The 25746-nt window shown below is 32.9% G+C and overlaps 2 long non-coding RNA genes across 4 annotated transcripts; both read right to left on the reverse strand.

Annotated features, from left to right (window-relative positions):
• Positions 1-222: 222 nt before the first annotated feature.
• LOC139520069 (uncharacterized) lies at positions 223-9789 on the reverse strand. 3 transcript variants are annotated; one of them, XR_011663810.1, is made up of 12 exons: positions 8785-9789; positions 8241-8434; positions 7803-7871; positions 7255-7461; positions 6815-6883; positions 5815-6466; positions 4815-5466; positions 4271-4476; positions 3833-3901; positions 3448-3515; positions 2751-2815; positions 223-2509 (listed from the first exon to the last, which is right to left on the reverse strand). It is a non-coding gene; the product is annotated as an uncharacterized lncRNA (long non-coding RNA). The 3 variants fall into 3 exon arrangements; XR_011663811.1 differs by having other exon boundaries at positions 4271-4464; positions 8241-8446; XR_011663809.1 differs by having other exon boundaries at positions 8241-8446.
• Positions 9790-9812: 23 nt separating this feature from the next.
• LOC139520070 (uncharacterized) lies at positions 9813-25348 on the reverse strand. The gene is made up of 4 exons (XR_011663812.1): positions 25245-25348; positions 19736-19813; positions 10970-16775; positions 9813-10478 (listed from the first exon to the last, which is right to left on the reverse strand). It is a non-coding gene; the product is annotated as an uncharacterized lncRNA (long non-coding RNA).
• Between the last annotated feature and the right edge of the window lie 398 nt (positions 25349-25746).

Below are 25746 nucleotides of genomic sequence, written 5' to 3' on the forward strand. Positions count from 1 at the left end.
GGAAAAATATTCTCTCTAGACTTATCATAGCTTTAACATTGACAAGTTTAAGTTCTCAAAAACTATTAAAAAATTATTAAAATTTAATGAGACTTTTACAGATGGCTTATCATTATACATGTAAAACATTTTTAAATAGAACAAGAATGTATCCATAGTACACGGATGCCCCACTTACACTATCATTTTTCATGTTGAGTGGATCTTAAAATTGGGGTCAAAACTTTTAATTTGGCATTTAAATTAAAAAGATCATATCATAGGGAACAGGTGTACTAACCAACAGACGCACAGACCAGAAAACATAATGCCCCTCTTATATTGTAGGTGGGGCTTGGGGAATAAAAGTACAGGTTCAATGGGCAAATGTTTTTACGACAATCAAATGATTAAAACCAGAGAATTCTTAAGATTTGACAAATATCCCAAAACACGACAAGCGAACTTCCTTAATTCCATACATTAATAAATGTAATTTGAAAGATAGATGCCAGGAGATTGCAAGAATGCAAGATTCTGCTCTAATTACCCCCAGACCCCATGACGTAAAGGCAGCAAGTTAGTATGTTGGCATGTCAAATAGCCACCTACTTTTAGATTTCAGCTTACTACTTCAAATTGTATTGAAGGCCCTCCTTTACAATGAAATATTTCCAGTAAAATTCCTACACTGGCATAAGTTCTTTTTAATAAGGGGAGACAATCACAAATTCTGATAACCAAGTTTATTTATCCCATTTCAACGCATATTTTAAATAGGGGGCTTGTTATTTTATGCATTAAATAAAATGAAAATTAAAGATGGTATGAGGGGGGGGGGGGGGGTTTGTTTAAAAAAAAATGTAATTTTGTCCACTAAATTAAAATTTGTGAAGCAATTTTGCCATAAATAATTCTTTCTGGATGGAAAACTTACAATAGCATACCACACAGTTAGGAAATGGTCCAAGGAGATACAAGACTAACAATAAGTTCAGGTCAATTAAAGCCGTAACACATATTTACATATAAAAGTGCATATAGAAGCTATAGGAAAGAGACATTTGTTTCTTTTTGGTTATTTCTATGATAAATTGACATGATACAAAAAGTCTGAGTGTAATAAGACTCTTGCATTGAACTTTTTTTGCAGACAGTGTACTTTGATGCAAATTTTATTTTCATTTTTTAGTGGAAATTCTGAAACTTGCATGTACTTTTATTCTCAACAGGCATATATTTGAACCACTAACTATTCTACAGAAGAAGAAAAAGTTTCATATGAAAGGAAATGGGTACACTTATCTTTGAAAAGTGATTTTTTTTACAGACTAAGCGAACTCTTTAAGATGGAATTCAACTAATTCAACTTTTATGTACATAGCTGCTTATCACGGAATTTGAAAAATCTACATTTACTGAACTCATCTCTTAGGCCCAAGAACAGTTATTTCAAAGTGCATTTCTTTTAGACAATAAACACAAATACAAAAAATTATTCTTGTTTTGACAGTTTTTTAAGGTGTAGTGCACTACTTATGAGACAAATTATATCAAAATTATAGAAAAGTCTATCGGCTTTAACTCAAAATATGGACATTTATAAATTAAGGTGGTCTGTAATTCAATAACATACTAAATTTTACATTTCATTAAGCACACTCAGTACACAAATTATTGTTTTACAAAAACTATTATTTGACATTCCCTGAAAATAGGATGTTAATTCATCAATATTCTGGGTTTTTTTTTGGCCTTGGCATAACTCAATGCATGAAAAGTTTTATGGATGCTTTGTAAATCATTCATTTACTCTGGTACTGCTCAAATTACAATAGTTTTACAGTTTAATCATCAATCAAAAAACATGTATATGATACAAGTAAAAATAATGAACACATGCATGTACACTACACAACTTGTAATAACAGCAATAAAAAACTTTTGAAAGGATTACGCAGAACCCCAAAGATTTGTCTGTGTTACTGCTGTGTAAGTTTTCACAAAATTCCAAGAAGGTTTGACATGGTTATTGATGTTTAAGAAACTTGAACCATGGACTTCAAAAATCCATAGCATTTAATGGAAGAGAGAAAAAGAAAGTTAAGTGAAAATTCAAAACACAATACACTAACCTTAACTAAAACTTCCACTCTTGTGGAAAATGGATAATCTTTAATTAATTATCTTAGAATTTATCAACTACATTCTTGCTCTTGTTTATGCAAGATTTATATGAACTGTTCATATTGGAAACTGTTCGGTAGAGTTAGAAAGACCCCAAACGGAAATAAGGTCACTCTTGGTCTTCTTCAGACTGGCAGTAAAATCCTTGCAAAAGTAAGGCATCTGTTTGGTAGCGCAGGATATACAAATCAGCAGTCATGTCCTGTCAGAATGGGGATTTTAATCTGATGTCTTGCAAAGAGAGCATGCCCAGCTGTCAACATATTAACAACCTTCACAACATCTCCAAGGAGTATGTAGAATTAATCACATAATTATATCCTTCAGCCACAGTAATTATTATCTGAAAAAGAAATACACTTTTCAATTTTCTGTAATATTTTAAGAAACTGAAACAGGCAACAAATAGCAAACTGGGAATAACAATTAAAGCAGAGAAACTTTCAAAATCATAATTTTTCGCTTCCTAAAACTTGAAATGTCATTCCAGAGAACTTTAAATTGTAAAAAGATTATAAAAATTGTGGGAACTTACATGATTTAAAAATAGATTTTTTTTTTTAATCTATAAAATAGTTCTTTACCTTTTAAAGTATACTCTAATAGCCATTTCCAACATCAATCTGTAAGGACAAGCTTTAATGCTAACCTGAAAAATAAAATATTTAGTCATTGAAAATAGTAAAAAAGTAATCACTGTTGGTATACTTATGTACATTATATAGAAATATGTGATATATAACATATCAAGGTGAAAGAAGATGCAGAGAAAACATCAATGTGACAATAATTGCTTCCATCCACTTCATTTAAACTTTGGTGGATAGTTTGTCTCATTAGCAGTTAAACCACATCTCCTTATTTTTATAACTATACATAATGGAAAAACAATCCAATTACGTACAGGAGCTTTCTGTAAAAGAGTCTCGATCAGAGAGTTGTGTTCAGAAGTTGATTTTTGGTCATAATATTTAAAATTGTGATAGACTTCCCATGACTTCTTTAAAAATTGTCAAATCAAAATGGTGGTACATTATGGTCAACTACACACGATGGAAAACAATTTGACCAAGTATTATGGCTTTCCATCTAATCCCAGACCCTTGACTTTCCTGTGTCATGCTAATAAAAAATCAGCCAATCCCATTTCACCCTTAGACTTCTGTGAAACCCACATGCCTAGCTTTTGTCTTAAATGTCACAGACTTAAACAAAATTTAAGGGCATTTACATAATCTGTAATTAACAAGTTTATAAATCTATGCAATGGTTTTTTCTTACCTCAAAAGTCTACTCTAATGATCATTCTAAAACTCTATCCTTACCGAAAAGCAGTAATTATTGCTAGCCTGAAAAGTAAAATGTTTAGTCAATAAAAAAATCTTACAAAATAAATAGAATCAGTGTTGGAATATGGTTTGCATATAATTGTAGATTTCTTTATTTTCTTGGGCACCAATTCATTGAGGAACAATTGTAATTTTGTTGGTACTTTATTTCGTGGTTTAGCAAAAGTCTGCATACATTAGTCTTTACAATGACATCAGTGTGATCAATTCAAATTTTAGAACCTTTAGTCAACAACAAAAAAACATTTGACCTCTTACAACTTTAAGACTACCGATGCTAGATAAAATTTGTTTAAATAGAGGAATTATATACGTACTTGTATTTAAGATATCTTATACCACAAGTCTTACTCCCCTTCATGAAAACATTGGCACTGTTTTATAACCTAAAAAGGAATTAAAATTGACACAAATTATATATTTTACAAATTTGTTAAATTGTCAGCCTAAATTTTTATTAATCTATTCTGTATTCTGATTGTGTAATAGTGAGTTATCTCCCACTGAAAGAAACATTCTTGCTGTTTATTGTACTAGTCTCCCTTGAAGTAAAAATTCTATTAGGATTTACTTTTCATGGTATAAAATTTAATTCCTGTACCAGAAAAACATTTATCAAACTGATAAATATCTATTTGTGTGTGTTGTAAATGTGCAAAATAACAAAAATGTGTGTTGCCTTACAGATATTCCTTATAGACTTTATCCCATTTTTCCTGATAATGTACAGAATTAATTGGCTTAAATATACTTGCATTATTTCTTTCATGACAAAGCCTCAGACTTGTTTGAAGATCAATATAATTATTAATCTTCATTCCAGCTGCTATCCTTGCTGCTTGATTGCTTACATGGCAAAGCCTCGGACTTGGTTGAAGATTTAAGTAAACATCTTCCATGGAGTTGCTACTCATCTGCCATCTGGACTGAAACTTGGACTGGCCGGCTTCTTGAACAAAAACTAAAATTATCAATTAAATTATATTTATAAGACTTCTGTTGGTTAATATAAATGAAATAGACATATATTCCTTCAAGCTTCATATCCTGACCTACATCAACGGGGCCAATTTGGTGAACAATTGTAATTTTGTTGGTACTTCATTCCGTGGTTTAGTTAAAGCCTGCATACAAGTCTTTACAATGAATTCAGTGTGACCAATTTAAAATTTTAGAACCTTTAGTCAACAACAAAAAACCATATGACCTCTATCAACTTTAAGCCTAGTGCACGTTTTTATCCTGTAAACTTGTTTTATGACGATAAAATTTGTTTATATAGAGGAATTATATACGTACTTGTATTTAAGATATCTTATACCACAAGTCTTACTCCCTTCATGAAAACATTGGCACTGTTTTATAACCTAAAAAGGAATTAAAATTGACACAAATTATATATTTTACCAATTTGTTAAATTGCCAGCCTAAATTTTTATTAATCTATTCTGTATTCTGATTGTGTAATCGTGAGGAGAGTTATCTCCCCATGAAAGAAACATTCTTGCTGTTTATTGTACTAGTCTCCCTTGAAGTAAAAATTTTATTAGGATTTACTTTTCATGGTATAAAATTTTATTCCTGTACCAGAAAAACATTTATCAAACTGATAAATATCTATTTGTGTGTGTTGTAAATGTGCAAAATAACAAAAATGTGTGTTGCCTTACAGATATTCCTTATAGACTTTAATTATCACATTTTTCCTGATAATGTACAGAATTAATTGGCTTAAATATACTTGCATTATTTCTTTCATGACAAAGCCTCAGACTTGTTTGAAGATCAATGTAATTATTAATCTTCATTCCAGCTGCTATCCTTGCTGCTTGATTGCTTACATGGCAAAGCCTCGGACTTGGTTGAAGATTTAAGTAACCATCTTCCATGGAGTTGCTACTCATCTGCCATCTGGACTGAAACTTTGACTGGCCGGCTTCTTGAACAAAAACTAAAATTATCAATTAAATTATATTTATAAGACTTCTGTTGGTTAATATAAATGAAATAGACATATTCCTTCAAGCTTCATATCCTGACCTACATCAACGGGCCATTTTCAGCGTTTTATTTGGTGAACAATTGTAATTTTGTTGGTACTTCATTTTGTGGTTTAGCCAAAGCCTGCATACAAATCTTTACAATGAATTCAGTGTGATCAATTCAAAATTTTAGAACCTTTAGTCAACAACAAAAAACCATATGACCTCTATCAACTTTAAGCCTAGTGCACGTTTTTATCCTGTAAACTTGTTTTATGACGATAAAATTTGTTTATATAGAGGAATTATATACGTACTTGTATTTAAGATATCTTATACCACAAGTCTTACTCCCTTCATGAAAACATTGGCACTGTTTTATAACCTAAAAAGGAATTAAAATTGACACAAATTATATATTTTACCAATTTGTTAAATTGCCAGCCTAAATTTTTATTAATCTATTCTGTATTCTGATTGTGTAATCGTGAGGAGAGTTATCTCCCCATGAAAGAAACATTCTTGCTGTTTATTGTACTAGTCTCCCTTGAAGTAAAAATTTTATTAGGATTTACTTTTCATGGTATAAAATTTTATTCCTGTACCAGAAAAACATTTATCAAACTGATAAATATCTATTTGTGTGTGTTGTAAATGTGCAAAATAACAAAAATGTGTGTTGCCTTACAGATATTCCTTATAGACTTTAATTATCACATTTTTCCTGATAATGTACAGAATTAATTGGCTTAAATATACTTGCATTATTTCTTTCATGACAAAGCCTCAGACTTGTTTGAAGATCAATGTAATTATTAATCTTCATTCCAGCTGCTATCCTTGCTGCTTGATTGCTTACATGGCAAAGCCTCGGACTTGGTTGAAGATTTAAGTAACCATCTTCCATGGAGTTGCTACTCATCTGCCATCTGGACTGAAACTTTGACTGGCCGGCTTCTTGAACAAAAACTAAAATTATCAATTAAATTATATTTATAAGACTTCTGTTGGTTAATATAAATGAAATAGACATATTCCTTCAAGCTTCATATCCTGACCTACATCAACGGGCCATTTTCAGCGTTTTATTTGGTGAACAATTGTAATTTTGTTGGTACTTCATTTTGTGGTTTAGCCAAAGCCTGCATACAAATCTTTACAATGAATTCAGTGTGATCAATTCAAAATTTTAGAACCTTTAGTCAACAACAAAAAACCATTTGACCTCTTTCAACTTTAAGCCTAGTGTACGTTTTTATCCTGTAAACTTGTTTTATGATGATAAAATTTGTTTAAATAGAGGAATTATATACGTACTTGTATTTAAGATATCTTATACCACAAGTCTTACTCCCCTTCATGAAAACATTGGCACTGTTTTATAACCTAAAAAGGAATTGAAATTGACACAAATTATATATTTTACAAATTTGTTAAATTGCCAGCCTAAATTTTTATTAATCTATTCTGTATTCTGATTGCGTAATAGTGAGTTATTCCCCACTGAAAGAAACTTTCTTGCTGTTTATTGTACTAGTCTCCCTTGAAGTGAAAAGTTCTATCAGGATTTATTTTTAATGATATAAAATTGTATTCGTGTCCAGGAAAAACATTTATCAAACTGATAAATATCTTTTTTTTGTGTGTTGTAAATGTGCAAAATAACAAAAATGTGTGTTGCCTTATAGATAATCCTTATAAACTTTCTCACATTTTCCCTGATTATGTACAGAACTAATTGGCTTAGATATACTTGCATTATTTCTTTCATGACAAAGCCTCAGACTTGGTTGAAGATCAATGTAATAATTAATCTTCATTCCAGCTGCTATCCTTGCTGCTTGATTGTTTACATGGCAAAGCTTTGGACTTGGTTGAAGATTTAAATAAACATCTTCCATGGAGTTGCTACTCATCTGCCATCTGGATTGAAACTTGGTACTGGCCGGCTACTGGAACAAAAACTAAAATTATAAATTAGATTATATTTATAAGACTGCTGTTGGTCAATATAAACGAAATAGACATTCCTTCAAGCTTCATATCCTGACTTTCATCAATGGAGTCTTATTTGGTGAACAATTGTAATTTTGTTGGTACTTCATTTTGGGGTTTGGTCAAAGTTTGCATACATTAGTCTTTACAATGACATCAGTGTGATCAATTCAAAATTTTATAACCTTTAGCCAACAACAAAAAAACATTTGACCTCTTACAACTTTAAGCCTACTCAGTGCACATTTTTTCCCTGTAAACTTATTTTATGATGATAAAATTTTTTTAAATAGAGGAATTATATACGTACTTGTATTTAAGATATCTTATACCACAAGTCTTACTCCCCTTCATGAAAACATTGGCACTGTTTTATAACCTAAAAAGGAATTAAAATTGACACAAATTATATATTTTACAAATTTGTTAAATTGTCAGCCTAAATTTTTATTAATCTATTCTGTATTCTGATTGTGTAATAGTGAGTTATCTCCCACTGAAAGAAACATTCTTGCTGTTTATTGTACTAGTCTCCCTTGAAGTAAAAATTCTATTAGGATTTACTTTTCATGGTATAAAATTTAATTCCTGTACCAGAAAAACATTTATCAAACTGATAAATATCTATTTGTGTGTGTTGTAAATGTGCAAAATAACAAAAATGTGTGTTGCCTTACAGATATTCCTTATAGACTTTATCCCATTTTTCCTGATAATGTACAGAATTAATTGGCTTAAATATACTTGCATTATTTCTTTCATGACAAAGCCTCAGACTTGTTTGAAGATCAATATAATTATTAATCTTCATTCCAGCTGCTATCCTTGCTGCTTGATTGCTTACATGGCAAAGCCTCGGACTTGGTTGAAGATTTAAGTAAACATCTTCCATGGAGTTGCTACTCATCTGCCATCTGGACTGAAACTTGGACTGGCCGGCTTCTTGAACAAAAACTAAAATTATCAATTAAATTATATTTATAAGACTTCTGTTGGTTAATATAAATGAAATAGACATATATTCCTTCAAGCTTCATATCCTGACCTACATCAACGGGGCCAATTTGGTGAACAATTGTAATTTTGTTGGTACTTCATTCCGTGGTTTAGTTAAAGCCTGCATACAAGTCTTTACAATGAATTCAGTGTGACCAATTTAAAATTTTAGAACCTTTAGTCAACAACAAAAAACCATATGACCTCTATCAACTTTAAGCCTAGTGCACGTTTTTATCCTGTAAACTTGTTTTATGACGATAAAATTTGTTTATATAGAGGAATTATATACGTACTTGTATTTAAGATATCTTATACCACAAGTCTTACTCCCTTCATGAAAACATTGGCACTGTTTTATAACCTAAAAAGGAATTAAAATTGACACAAATTATATATTTTACCAATTTGTTAAATTGCCAGCCTAAATTTTTATTAATCTATTCTGTATTCTGATTGTGTAATCGTGAGGAGAGTTATCTCCCCATGAAAGAAACATTCTTGCTGTTTATTGTACTAGTCTCCCTTGAAGTAAAAAATTTTATTAGGATTTACTTTTCATGGTTTAAAATTTTATTCCTGTACCAGAAAAACATTTATCAAACTGATAAATATCTATTTGTGTGTGTTGTAAATGTGCAAAATAACAAAAATGTGTGTTGCCTTACAGATATTCCTTATAGACTTTAATTATCACATTTTTTCTGATAATGTAGAGAATTAATTGGCTTAAATATACTTGCATTATTTCTTTCATGACAAAGCCTCAGACTTGTTTGAAGATCAATGTAATTATTAATCTTCATTCCAGCTGCTATCCTTGCTGCTTGATTGCTTACATGGCAAAGCCTCGGACTTGGTTGAAAATTTAAGTAACCATCTTCCATGGAGTTGCTACTCATCTGCCATCTGGACTGAAACTTTGACTGGCCAGCTTCTTGAACAAAAACTAAAATTATCAATTAAATTATATTTATAAGACTTCTGTTGGTTAATATAAATGAAATAGACATATATTCCTTCAAGCTTCATATCCTGACCTACATCAACGGGGCCATTTTCAGCGTTTTATTTGGTGAACAATTGTAATTTTGTTGGTACTTCATTTTGTGGTTTAGCCAAAGCCTGCATACAAATCTTTACAATGAATTCAGTGTGATCAATTCAAAATTTTAGAACCTTTAGTCAACAACAAAAAACCATTTGACCTCTTTCAACTTTAAGCCTAGTGTACGTTTTTATCCTGTAAACTTGTTTTATGATGATAAAATTTGTTTAAATAGAGGAATTATATATGTACCTGTATTTAAGATATCTTATACCACAAGTCTTACTCCCCTTCATGAAAACATTGGCACTGTTTTATAACCTAAAAAGGAATTAAAATTGACACAAATTATATATTTTACAAATTTGTTAAATTGCCAGCCTAAATTTTTATTAATCTATTCTGTATTCTGATTGCGTAATAGTGAGTTATTCCCCACTGAAAGAAACTTTCTTGCTGTTTATTGTACTAGTCTCCCTTGAAGTGAAAAGTTCTATCAGGATTTATTTTTAATGATATAAAATTGTATTCGTCTACCGGAAAAACATTTATCAAACTAATAAACATCTATTTTTGTTTGTTGTAAATGTGCAAAATAACAAAAATGTGTGTTGCCTTATATGTAATCCTTATGGATTTTATCACATTTTTCCTGATAATGTACAGAATTAATTAGCTTGAATATACTTGCATTATTTCTTTCATGACAAAGCCTCAGACTTGTTTGAAGATCAATGTAATAATTAATCTTCATTCCAGCTGCTATTCTTGCTGCTTGATTGCTTACATGGCAAAGCCTCGGACTTGGTTGAAGATCTAAGTAAACATCTTCCATGGAGTTGCTACTCATCTGCCATCTCCACTGAAACTTGGACATTCCTTTAAGCTTCTTATCCAGATCTGTGTCAATGGCGCAATTTTCTGTGTCTTTGCTCTTTTTGCCTGTAATTCATTAACCATTTTCATTTTATCTTTTAATCAGTATTATGAAGATCGACTGTTTATTATGATCACATCACTAATTCTGAAATTAATGTATGCAGATAATTATCAGAATGTGGTGGCTTAAACCAAAACAATCTGATGAATACATTTTGAACAAACAATCTAAACAAAGTCATATTTTCCCAATTAAAATGTAAATAAATATGTAAATAAATATCCAAATTGTCAATATTAAGTCTATTTGTTGTAATAATTAAATTAGATATTAATGTGATGCCTGTTTTATTTCAAATCCTAAATTGGGGGGATCAGTCTATTTACAAATACAATAATTCTTTTAGAATTATATTTCATTAGAGAATAAATTTGAACAAGAAATTAATGACAATTTTGTAATAAATTTTCAAGTAGACTTGAAAAACTGATTTTTATTACCTAAATTTTTTTTTTAAATAGTTTAAATACAATTGTTATGACCAAATACTTACATCATCATTATCTGGTAACTAAAATGAAACCATCTTTCTCCAGGTGTAGGACTGAACTTTCATCTGTGCTCATCCATCTTAACATGCCTGTCCATTGGATCCTTTGACACCAACTAGAAGAAACTTGGACAAAAAGGCATACAAACATACACACAATCTTATCTTAACATACCTGCTGTCTGATCCTTTGACGCCACCTAAAGGAAATTTGGAGAAAAAGGCATACAAACACACAATCTTATCTTAACATACCTGCTGTCTGATCCTTTGACGTCACCTAGAGGAAATTTAGAGAAAAATGCATACAAACACACAATCTTATCTTAACATACCTGTTGTCTCATCCTTTGACGTCATCTAGAGGAAATTTAGAGAAAAATACATACAAACACACAATCTTATCTTAACATACCTTTCCCTTGAATCCTTTGACGACACCTAGAAGAAACTTGAACAAAAATGCATACAAACACACAATCTTATCTTAACATACCTTTCTGTAGGATCCTTTGACGGCACCTAGAAGAAACTTGGACAAAAAAGCATACAAACACACAATCTTATCTTAACATACCTTTCCTTTGGATCCTTTGACGGCACCTAGAAGAAACTTGGACAAAAAGGCATACAAACACACAATCTTATCTTAACATACCTTTCCTTTGGATCCTTTGACGGCACCTAGAAGAAACTTAGACAAAAAGGCATAAAAACACACAATCTTATCTTAACATACCTTTCCGCTGGATCCTTTGACGACACCTAGAGGAAATTTGGACAAAAATACATACAAACACACAATCTTATCTTAACATACCTTTCCCTTGGATCCTCTGACGACACCTAGAAGAAACTTGGACAAAAATACATACAAACACACAATCTTATCTTAACATACCTTTCCCTTGGATCCTTTGACGACACCTAGAAGAAACTTGGACAAAAAGGCATAAAAAAACACAATCTTATCTTAACATACCTTTCCCTTGAATCCTTTGACGACACCTAGAAGAAACTTGGACAAAAAGGCATACAAACACACAATCTTATCTTAACATACCTTTCCTTTGGATCCTTTGACGGCACCTAGAAGAAACTTGGACAAAAATACATACAAACACACAATCTTATCTTAACATACCTTTCCCTTGGATCCTTTGACGGCACCTAGAAGAAACTTGGACAAAAATACATACAAACACACAATCTTATCTTAACATACCTTTCCGTTGGATCCTTTGATGGCACCTAGAAGAAACTTGGACAAAAAGGCATACAAACACACAATCTTATCTTAACATACCTTTCCGTTGGATCCTTTGACGGTACCTAGAGGAAACTTGGACAAAAAAGCATACAAACATACACACAATCTTATCGTAACATACCTTTCCCTTGGATCCTTTGACGACACCTAGAAGAAACTTGGACAAAAAAGCATACAAACACACAATCTTATCTTAACATACCTTTCCTTTGGATCCTTTGATGGCACCTAGAAGAAACTTGGACAAAAATACATACAAATACACAATCTTATCTTAACATACCTTTCCCTTGGATCCTTTGACAGCACCTAGAAGAAAATTGGACAAAAATACATACAAACACACAATCTTATCTTAACATACCTTTCCCTTGGATCCTTTGACGGCACCTGGAAGAAACTTGGACAAAAAGGCATACAAACACACAATCTTATCTTAACATACCTTTCCATTGGATCCTTTGACGGCACCTAGAAGAAACTTGGACAAAAAGGCATACAAACACACAATCTTATCTTAACATACCTTTCCGTAGGATCCTTTGACAGCACCTAGAGGAAACTTGGACAAAAAGGCATACAAACACACAATCTTATTTTAACATACCTTTCCCTTGGATCCTTTGACGACACCTAGAGGAAATTTGATCAAAAATACATACAAACACACAATCTTATCTTAACATACCTTTCCTTTGGATCCTTTGACGACACCTAGAGGAAACTTGGACAAAAAGGCATACAAACATACACACAATCTTATCTTAACATACCTTTCCCTTGGATCCTTTGACGACACCTAGAAGAAACTTGGACAAAAAGGCATACAAACACACAATCTTATCTTAACATACCTTTCCCTTGAATCCTTTGACGACACCTAGAAGAAACTTGGACAAAAAGGCATACAAACACACAATCTTATCTTAACATACCTTTCCTTTGGATCCTTTGACGGCACCTAGAAGAAACTTGGACAAAAATACATACAAACACACAATCTTATCTTAACATACCTTTCCCTTGGATCCTTTGACAGCACCTAGAAGAAACTTGGACAAAAATACATACAAACACACAATCTTATCTTAACATACCTTTCCCTTGGATCCTTTGACGGCACCTGGAAGAAACTTGGACAAAAAGGCATACAAACACACAATCTTATCTTAACATACCTTTCCGTTGGATCCTTTGACGGCACCTAGAAGAAACTTGGACAAAAAGGCATACAAACATACACACAATCTTATCTTAACATACCTTTCCCTTGGATCCTTTGACGACACCTAGAAGAAACTTGGACAAAAAGGCATACAAACACACAATCTTATCTTAACATACCTTTCCCTTGAATCCTTTGACGACACCTAGAAGAAACTTGGACAAAAAGGCATACAAACACACAATCTTATCTTAACATACCTTTCCTTTGGATCCTTTGACGGCACCTAGAAGAAACTTGGACAAAAAAGCATACAAACACACAATCTTATCTTAACATACCTTTCCCTTGGATCCTTTGACAGCACCTAGAAGAAACTTGGACAAAAATACATACAAACACACAATCTTATCTTAACATACCTTTCCCTTGGATCCTTTGACGGCACCTGGAAGAAACTTGGACAAAAAGGCATACAAACACACAATCTTATCTTAACATACCTTTCCGTTGGATCCTTTGACGGCACCTAGAAGAAACTTGGACAAAAAGGCATACAAACACACAATCTTATCTTAACATACCTTTCCGTAGGATCCTTTGACAGCACCTAGAGGAAACTTGGACAAAAATACATACAAACACACAATCTTATCTTAACATACCTTTCCCTTGGATCCTTTGACGACACCTAGAGGAAATTTGATCAAAAATACATACAAACACACAATCTTATCTTAACATACCTTTCCTTTGGATCCTTTGACGACACCTAGAGGAAACTTGGACAAAAAGGCATACAAGCACACAATCTTATCTTAACATACCTTTCCGTTGGATCCTTTGACAGCACCTAGAAGAAACTTGGACAAAAAAGCATACAAACACACAATCTTATCTTAACATACCTTTCCGTAGGATCCTTTGACAGCACCTAGAGGAAACTTGGACAAAAAGGCATACAAACACACAATCTTATCTTAACATACCTTTCCCTTGGATCCTTTGACGACACCTAGAGGAAATTTGATCAAAAATACATACAAACACACAATCTTATCTTAACATACCTTTCCTTTGGATCCTTTGACGACACCTAGAGGAAACTTGGACAAAAAGGCATACAAACATACACACAATCTTATCTTAACATACCTTTCTCTTGGATCCTTTGACGGCACCTAGAGGAAATTTGGACAAAAATGCATACAAACACACAATCTTATCTTAACATACCTTTCCGTTGGATCCTTTGACGACACCTAGAGGAAACTTGGACAAAAATACATACAAACACACAATCTTATCTTAACATACCTTTCCTTTGGATCCTTTGACGACACCTAGAGGAAACTTGGACAAAAAAGCATACAAACACACAATCTTATCTTAACATACCTTTCCGTTGGATCCTTTGACGGCACCTAGAAGAAACTTGGACAAAAAAGCATACAAACACACAATCTTATCTTAACATACCTTTCCGTAGGATCCTTTGACAGCACCTAGAGGAAACTTGGACAAAAAGGCATACAAACACACAATCTTATCTTAACATACCTTTCCCTTGGATCCTTTAACGACACCTAGAGGAAATTTGATCAAAAATACATACAAACACACAATCTTATCTTAACATACCTTTCCTTTGGATCCTTTGACGACACCTAGAGGAAACTTGGACAAAAAGGCATACAAACATACACACAATCTTATCTTAACATACCTTTCCCTTGGATCCTTTGACGGCACCTAGAGGAAATTTGGACAAAAATGCATACAAACAAACAATCTTATCTTAACATACCTTTCCGTTGGATCCTTTCACGACACCTAGAGGAAACTTGGACAAAAATACATACAAACACACAATCTTATCTTAACATACCTTTCCCTCAGATCCTTTGACGGCACCTAGAAGAAACTTGGACAAAAAGGCATACAAACACACAATCTTATCTTAACATACCTTTCCGTAGGATCCTTTGACGGCACCTAGAAGAAACTTGGACAAAAAAGCATACAAGCACACAATCTTATCTTAACATACCTTTCCGTTGGATCCTTTGACGGCACCTAGAAGAAACTTGGACAAAAAGGCATACAAACACACAATCTTATCTTAACATACCTTTCCGTAGGATCCTTTGACGGCACCTAGAGGAAACTTGGACAAAAATGCATACAAACACACAATCTTATCTTAACATACCTTTCCCTTGGATCCTTTGACGGCACCTAGAAGAAACTTGGAAAAAAAGGCATACAAACACACAATCTTATCTTAACATACCTTTCCGTAGGATCCTTTGACGGCACCTAGAAGAAACTTGGACAAAAAGGCATACAAACACACAATCTTATCTTAACATACCTTTCCCTTGGATCCTTTGATGGCACCTAGAAGAAACTTGGACAAAAATACATACAAACACACAATCTTATCTTAACATACCTTTCCATTGGATCCTTTGACGGCACCTAGAAGAAACTTGGACAAAAAGGCATACAAACACACAATCTTATCTTAACATACCTTTCCGTTGGATCCTTTGACAGCACCTAGAAGAAACTTGGACAAAAAAGCATACAAACACACAATCTTATCTTAACATACCTTTCCATAGGATCCTTTGACGGCACCTAGAAGAAACTTGGACAAAAATACATACAAACACACAATCTTATCTTAACATACCTTTCCCTTGGATCCTTTGACGGCACCTAGAAGAAACTTGGAAAAAAAGGCATACAAACACACAATCTTATCTTAACATACCTTTCCGTAGGATCCTTTGACAGCACCTAGAAGAAACTTGGACAAAAAGGCATACAAACACACAATCTTATCTTAACATACCTTTCCTTTGGATCCTTTGACGGCACCTAGAAGAAACTTGGACAAAAAGGCATACAAACACACAATCTTATCTTAACATACCTTTCCGTAGGATCCTTTGACGACAACTAGAAGAAACTTGGACAAAAAGGCATACAAACACACAATCTTATCTTAACATACCTTTACCTTGGATCCTTTGACGACACCTAGAGGAAATTTGGACAAAAATACATACAAACACACAATCTTATCTTAACATACCTTTCCCTTGGATCCTTTGACGACACCTAGAGGAAACTTGGACAAAAATACATACAACCACACAATCTTATCTTAACATACCTTTCCCTTGGATCCTTTGACGGCACCTAGAAAAAACTTGGACAAAAATGCATACAAACACACAATCTTATCTAAACATACCTGCCTGTCCGATCCTTGGACGCCACCTAGAGGAAACTTGGACAAAAAGGCATACAAACATGCACACAATCCTATCAAAACTTACCTGCTGTCTGATCCTGGACGCCACCTAAAACATAAAATGAAATAGATAACCATACCTCACTTATAATTCTTTAAAGTGACCTATTGAAAATGGAAATAGATCCAAAAAAAAAAAGAAGAAAGAAATACACCTATAAAAAACAGAAAGAAAAAAACACCATACATATGAAAACATAAAAATGAAATATACTGAGCCAAAAAAGTTTAGCAACACTTTTTTTTTCATTGTTATTTGTTGTTTTTATTAAACATCATTGATATAATCCTTAGTTTTACCTGAAATTTTAAACAGTCGTACTTTTTGCCAGGTGATTGATTTCATGCCATTTCAGCTTTGCACGTGTAATTGATATTTACTTTCTGTACCTGTACTTTTAAAACAAAATTCTTTTTTTTTTTGCACACACATTCAGAAACACACCATTAGTTAGAAAAACACATAAAAGTTTGAAAAAAATGGATGAAGCGTCAACCATGCCTCTCGGAAAATGACGGTCAGATGGCTCTTAGAATGGTTGATGCCGGCATGAGTGTTGCTGACGTCGTGGCTCGATTTTATGTGCATAAGTCAACAGTTTAGGGACTAGCAAACAGAAATCAATAAATTGCAACAACACAGGATAGGTCGATATGCCGTAGACCAAAAACAATAATCGTCAACATGTGGTAAGTTTTTTCTGGCCACAAGAGTAGTGCATTGACTAAGGGTAGCTGCTGGTGTTCCTGCCAATCCTTCATTGATGCACTTAGAACATGGCAGAGAAATTGATTTTGAATAACACTATACTCATTTCCGCATTTTGACCCTCCCGTGCTCCATACAAAAAATATCCTAATGAATATGAGTGTTCAACATTCATGTTGCTTCTGACATGTCATAACTCCATTTTTTTATTATCATTTTGTAATAAAATTTCATATTTTTGTTGCTAAACTTTTTTAGCTCAGTATAGATAAACATACATCACTTTCACTTCTTTGAAGTTACCTATGTTATATATTTTCTATAGGCTATAAAAAATATAAAGAAACTTAAAATCCAATTGTTCACAATTGCAGGTCTTTCCACAAGTAAGGATAATTTTAATAGTATTCTTAAAATTTTAATTGGATTACCTCCCATTTACTAGCAAATTTACCTGACGATATCGGGATATAGGTATTTAGTCGGATCTTAACACGTACTTGTGATTTGTTTAAAACCAGTTTTCATCAAAATAAACGAAAAGAAATGTCGAAATGTTCAGAACTGAATTAAATCTGTATTTGGGTAAGATGGTGCAAGCATACGATTTTTATTGCTTCTTACACTTTGAGAAGTGAATAATCTTTAGCTACTTTATTTAAATATTGTGTAAAAACGTTAATTATGAGCTATGAAAGTCAAGTGGCTCGAGCATTTTTCTGAGGAAGTTTCAAAAAATTGCAAAGAAATATTTTAACAGTGGGTTAGCTTTCATTAGTCTTCACTATCTATAGATTAACAAATTTTGGTTATATTTATAATTAATTTAGAATCATCATTGAAGGTGGAGCACGATTGTAGAGTTAATTAATTATATTGATGTGCCATTTGTGAGCAAGAGTGACATTCCGTTGTATTATGTGCCAATTCGAAAAAGTTATGCAAGTATTGTCTCCCTTTAACAGGTTCATTATTTTATAATATATGTTTCTGATATAATTTTGAATAATTACAAAATGTATCAATTCAATATATTTCAGTTTTTGTTATTGGTGTATCAAAAACATTGGTGTACGAATATCATTTCATAAATTTGAAACGTTTAAAATGATAACATACCAATATGAAGAACCATTCATCATTTTTGAAAAAGACTATCAATCAAAATCGAATTATTGATTGTCCCTTCATGATAGAATGATTGAGAAATGAACCAGAGTTATCTAATGGTTATCACAAAGAGGCACTAGCAAGCAATTTTAAATTGAAGCTTATTCAAGGTTAAAACAATTTCCCCTATAAACAAATGTTACTTATACAAATATAAGGACTCTGTTAGCTAAATCTACAAATTTTATTAGATATTATGAATTTTTATTGCAATAGATTAATATGCTACTTACACTGCTTTTAAATTGTTTAAGTTGTCCAGAAAAACCTCTGTGCCCCCTTTTTTGCCCCTTATTGCTTAATGATTTGTTCCATTACCCCCTATAACCATCCTTTATAGTATGGAAACTTGTGGTATCATTTCAGAGAGATTTATACACTTTTGATAAGACAAGTTATTGACTGAAAACTACGGTACCACTAGAGGCTCTTAAGAGCCGGTGTCGCTCACCTTGGATCTATGTGCATATCAAACAAAGGACACAGATGGATTCATGACAAAATTGTGTTTTGGTGATGGTGATGTGTTTGTAGATCTTACTTTACTGAAAGTTCTTGCCACTTACAATTTTCTTTATCTATAATAAAATTGGCCCTTTAGGAAAATATTTTGTAAAAATTAACAAAATTAATGAAAATTGTTGAAAATTGACTAAAAAAGGGCAATAACTCCTTAAGGGGTCATCTGACTATTTTGGGCATGTTGACTTATTTCTACATCTTACTTTGCTGAACAGAATCATATTATATATTATTATTAAACATAGATATTGATTTTTTTAACAATTTAATTCCCTGTCAGATTTGCTCTAAATGCTTTGGTTTCAGAGTTATAAGCCAAAATCTAAATTTTACCCCTATGTTCTATTTTTAGCCATGGCAGCCATCTTGGTTAGTTGGCCGGGTCACCACACACATTTTTTAAATAAGATACCCTAATTATGATTGTGGCTAAGATTGGTTAAATTTGGCCCAGTAGTTTCAGAGGAATTTTTGTGAAAGATTACAAAAATTTACGAAAAATTGATTATAAAAGGCAATGCCGAATTGATGTGCACGCAACTGCGTGTTGGCGTATAGGGAGCTACGCGCCTGAGTTTCAAATACAATTGTAATGAGCAAATACTTACATCATCATAACCTGGCAACTAAAATGAAATCGTCTGCCTGTAGGTGTCAGGACTGAACTTTCATCTGGGCTCATCCATCTGTAATACAAAATAAAATTATTCTTATATGTATGAGAAAACAGTTAGTATTGAAATAAAAAATATACTTAAATCAAAGTAATATGAAGATATCCAAATTGACAATCAGAAGTTTTTCTTTCGTTCTGTTAGACTAATTTAGAGAAAAGATTTCCAAGCGCATGATACGCTGGACGCTTTTGAAGAATAAAGTTCCATAAGTCCTCAATGTTTTAAAGGAGTAGGTCTGGTAAGGACCGATTTTGGCCTCAAATTTCAAGTTCATCTAGCGAAAGATTTTTGACATTTTTTAAACACTTGAGTGTCTATTTCAATTGATTCAATAAGTTTTTGGGAAAGATTTTAACTGATTTAGTCATTAAAAATGCTCCAATTTAAGCTTAAATATGAAAAATCCATCAAATATGCCAAAAAACGTCTCTTTTCAGATGGTTTTTGTCAAAAATGAAAGTGGCCGCATCCGTGTTCATCCTCAACCTTTATATATGTTATGTATTATCACCAAATACAACTTGCATTTCAATATTATGAATGAACACGAATGCGGCCACTTTCATGTAAGACGGAAACCGTCTAAAATTTAACTAAACTGCTAAAATTGTGAAGATTTCAGTAATTTAGCATGACTTAATGATGCTAGTACCCGATATATGTACATTGTATTGTCAAAAACAGCCCATATTTATGTAGCAGAAGCATTCTACTTTTCAATAAATATCTAAAAGATTACATATTTAGCTGTGGCATCCATCTTGGTTGGATGGCTGGGTCACGCCACACATTTTTTAAACTACATACCCCAATGATGATTGTGGCCAAGTTTGGATTAATTTGGCCAAGTAGTTTCAGAGGAGAAGATTTTTGTAAAAGATTACTAAGATTTACGAAAAATGGTTAAAAATTGACTATAAAGGGCAATAACTACTAAAGGGGTCAACTGACCATTTCGGTCATGTTGACTTATTTGTAAGTCTTACTTTGCTGAACATTATTGCTGTTTACAGTTTATCTTTATCTATAACAATATTCAAGATAATAACCAAAAACAGCAAAATTTCCTTAAAATTACATATTCAGGGGCAGCAACCCAACAACGGGTTGTCTGATTCATCTGAAAATTTCAGGGCAGATAGATCTTGACCTGATAAACAATTTTACCCCTGTCAGATTTGCTCTTAATGCTTTGGATTTTGAGTTATAAGCCAAAAACTGCATTTTACCCCTATGTTCTATTTTTAGCCATGGCGGCCATCTTGGTTGGTTGGCGGGGTCACGCCACACATTTTTTAAACTAGATACCCCAATGATGATTGTGGCAAAGTTTGGTTTAATTTGGCCCAGCAGTTTCAGAGGAGAAGATTTTTGTAAAAGTTAACGACGACGGACGACGGATGACGGACGACAGACGACAGACGACGGACACCGGACGCAAAGTGATGGGAAAAGCTCACTTGTGAGCTAAAAAGCAACTGAAAAAAAAACTATTGTATAATACATATGAACTAGAGGCTCTAAAGAGCCTGTGTCGCTCACCTTGGTCTATGTGAATATTAAACAAAGGATGCAGATGGATTCATGACAAAATTGTGTTTTGGTGATGGTGATGTGTTTGTACATCTTACTTTAATGAACATTCTTGCTGCTTACAATTATCTCTATCTATAATGAACTTGGCCCAGTAGTTTCAGTGGAAAATGTTAGTAAAAGTTTACATATTTTATGAAAATTGTTAAAATTTATTTTAAAGGACAATAACTCCTTAGGGGGTCAATTGACCATTTTGGTCATGTTGACTTATTTTTAGGTCTTACTTTGTTATACATCATTGCTGTTTACAGTTTATCTCTATCTATAATAATATTCAAGATAATAACAAAAAACGGCCAAATTTCCTTAAAATTACCAATTCAGGGACAGCAACCTAACAACAGGTTGTCTGATCCATCTGAAAATTTCAGGGCAGACAAATCTTGACCTGATAAACAATTTTGCCCCCATGTCAGATTTGCCCTAAATGCTTTGATTTTTGAGTTATAAGCCAAAAACTGCATTTTACCCCTATGTTCTATTTTTAGCAGTGGCGGCCATCTTGGTTGGATGGCCGGGTCACCAGACACATTTTTTAAACTAGATACTTCAAAGATCATTGTGGCCAAGTTTGGATTAATCTGGCCCATTAGTTTCAGAGGAGAAGATTTTTGTAAAAGATTACTAAGATTTACGAAAAATGGTTAAAAATTTACTATAAAGGGCAATAACTCCTAAAGGGGTCAACTTATTATTGACTTATTTGTAAATATTATTTTGCTGAACATTATTGCTGTTTACAGTTTATCTATATCTATAGTAATATTCAAGATAATAACCAAAAACAGCAAAAATTTCCGTATAATTACCAATTCAGGGACAGCAACCGAGAATTGGTTGTCCCATTTATCTGAAAATTTCAGGGCAGATAGATCTTGACCTGATGAACAATTTTACCCCGTCAGATTTGCTCCAAATGTTTTGGTCTTTGAGTTATAAGCCAAAAACTGCATTTTACCCCTATGTTTTATTTTTAGCCATGGCGGCCATCTTGGTTGGTTGGCCGGGTCACCGGACACATTTTTTAAACTAGATACCCCAATGATGATTGTGGCCAAGTTTGGTTAAATTTGGCCCAGTAGTTTCAGAGGAGAAGATTTTTGTAAAAGTTAACGACGCTGGACACCGGAGAAAAGCTCACTTGGCCCTTCGGGCCAGGTGAGCTAAAAATGCTATTTCAAGACTTGGATTTCATTTCATTAATCTAAATCTTTTTGATATTAAAATGTATTAAAAACCCATTAATGAGAGAATCAATGATATAGCCTTTCAGATGCAAGAGACTGACATCCAAGATGTTGATCAATGCAAATCCAAATATGATCGATCAACATTATGTAAATTAAGGTTAAGTGCTCATACTTTATAGATCTATTGAAAGAGGGTGATATCTAAAAATACCAAAGCAGAGTAGGGCAAGTCTTTGCTGCAACAATGGAGACATTGAAGATGAACTACATTTTCCTTTAAAATGTTCATCCTATAACTATGTGAGAGATAACCTCATTAAAAAAATAAATAATGTTCTATTGAACAACAAATTACCTTCTCTATCATATAACTTGCTTATATCAATTCTGAATAGTAATTCCCCAACAATATTCAAAATTGTTGTCAACCATTCGAATGAATGCTTGATGGTGAGAAACTATTTTTTAAAAGGTACTTGATTTCTGTAATAATTTATATGCTTCTCTTTTATTTTTATATATTTTTCTCATAATTATCCATAACCATTTATTGTTAATGCGTTAGTGCTAAAAAAGTTATATTATATTACATGTAATACAATCCTGAAAACAGGTTAGGAACAAACCCTCTATATGGTGTTTATACCTTTATAAATAAAGGGCCCCCCTTTTGTGGGACAAATTTGGTTGATTATATAGGGAATCATTGAAGCATGACTGGAGCGGGCCACCCCCCCCCCCCCCCCCCCCCATCATACAGTCCAAAAAAAAATGTTTGCGGTCGTTATAAAACACATAGAGCTGGTAAAGTATTGAATATGCTTTATACTACATAATACTTTATAGAATTTTTTTTAAAATTTCTATTGATGTCTATGGCATGTTATTTCAAATCGATTTACACAAAAAAGCATGCATGCCATTCCGGTCTACTTGATCGGCTAGGCTGCATATAATAGTGTAACAAATTCAAAGCAGATTACTGAATTATGAAATTTGAATGTTAAATCTTTCCAGATGGTCTTTAAACTCATTTTCGACAGCCACCAAAATAAACCTGACATTCATTTTGTGCAACACTTCTATTACTATACCATTAATTTGTTAAGTTATAACATGTTATCATTAAGGATTGTGTACCCTTGTGTTGATTCAATGCTAAAAATATGGAACATTTATAGACAAGAGTGCACACACTGAAATGTCTCGCCTTCTTTACTAATCATTGATATTATATTGATAGTGTTAAGTATAAAGCTTTATTACAACGGTCACATAAACTTAACATTAACCAAGATAGCTAAACAAAGACCAATGAACCATGAAAATGAGGTCAAGGTCAGATGAACCATGCCAGGCAGACATGTACAGCTAACAAAGCTTCCATACAACAAATATAGTTGACCTATTACTTATAGTTTTAGAAAAATAGACCAAAACACAAAAAACTTAACACTGTGCAATGAACCATGCAATTGACGTCACGGTCAAATAAAACCTGCGGGACTGACATATAGATCATAATATATTTCCATACACCAAATATAGTTGACCTTTGGCATATAATAATAGATAAAAAGACCAAAACTTAAAAACTTTACTTTGACCACTGAACCATGAAAATGAGGTCAAGGTCAGATGACATCTGCCAGTTGGGCATGTACAACTTCCAGTCCTTCCATACACCAAATATTCTAGCCCTATTGCTTATAGTGTCTGAGATATGGACTTGACCACCAAAACTTAACCTTGTTCACTGATCCATGAAATGAGGTCAAGGTCAAGTGAAAACTGTCTGACGGGTATGAGGACCTTGCAAGGTACGCACATACCAAATATAGTTATCCTATTACTTATAATAAGAGAGAATTCAACATTACAAAAATTCTGAACTTTTTTTTCAAGTGGTCACTGAACCATGAAAATGAGGTCAAGGACATTGGACATGTGAGTGACGGAAACTTCGTAACATGAGGCATCTATATACAAAGTATGAAGCATCCAGGTCTTTCACCTTCTAAAATATAAACCTTTTAAGAAGTTAGCTAACGCCGCCGCCGCCGGATCACTTTCTCTAAGTCGAGCTTTCTGCAACAAAAGTTGCAGGCTCGACAAAAATCCACAGCCTGTCCCATTGTACATGTACTGGCAATTCGGTACTTGATAGCAATGATTTCCTTCAAACAAGTTAATAAATTTAGTTATTGGTGAAAACAAATATAAATATGGATCAAATCAAGTACACCTTTTATGGTGCGCTCGACTGAAGTGACTCAACACGATTTTTTTTGCAACTTAAAGGTTGTTTAGAACTTTTTGTAAAAAATAAACACTAGCACGTCATAAAAATTAATCTACGTTTAAAATTTTATAACAAAAATCTCTGTATTAAAGGCTGTGGATGTTCTATAAAAATCTTAGCTTATTTGCCACAAGTCCACTTTTCTATTAAATGCAGTGAAACAGTAAATAATAATGCTTTGCACGAAGTTTCCCCTTGGTACATGTACAAAATGGCCTATCTCTATTATTCATTATATTTGTTGTTTTGATACTAGTATTGCAGTTTGAAAAGTTCGTACTAAACTGGCTGCAGAATAGTACTAGAAGGGGTCATAAAGTAAAACCTTTTTTAAAGAAAGAATGACACCTACCTAAGCAAGAGACTTTCCAACAGCCACTTCTGTATAACTAGTAATTCGAAATGAATTCATCATGATAAAGTGTTCACAAATAAGAACAAAAGTACTCAGTGCCCAATAAATAGCCGTGAGGTATTTTGTCTAATGAACCATGAAGCCTAAATACAGTATTGTAAAATCTATTCAAGTTCAAAACACAAGTTTAACCTTTCTAAAGTTATATAAAAAAAAATAGGCCAACCTCTGTTTCATTGGGATTTTTAAGGTGCAAAGACACTAGAAAAATTAAATGAGGATTATTTTGTTTCATTTTGTTTTTCGTTTGCAGAACAATAGCATTTTGCAGGGGCGGGTCCAGGTACAGGCGTAATGTCAAATTTTTTTTTATATATATCGGCATCGCAATAATGTACATTTGTACTAGTAACATGTATATTTGGTATAATAATTATAGCATTTTGACTCCCCAATCTGGATAGCCTTTGTAGTATCATATTATTCTTGGTACTCATTT

This window comes from Mytilus edulis, chromosome 4 (genome assembly GCF_963676685.1).
Source record: "Mytilus edulis chromosome 4, xbMytEdul2.2, whole genome shotgun sequence".
NCBI lineage: Eukaryota > Metazoa > Mollusca > Bivalvia > Mytilida > Mytilidae > Mytilus > Mytilus edulis.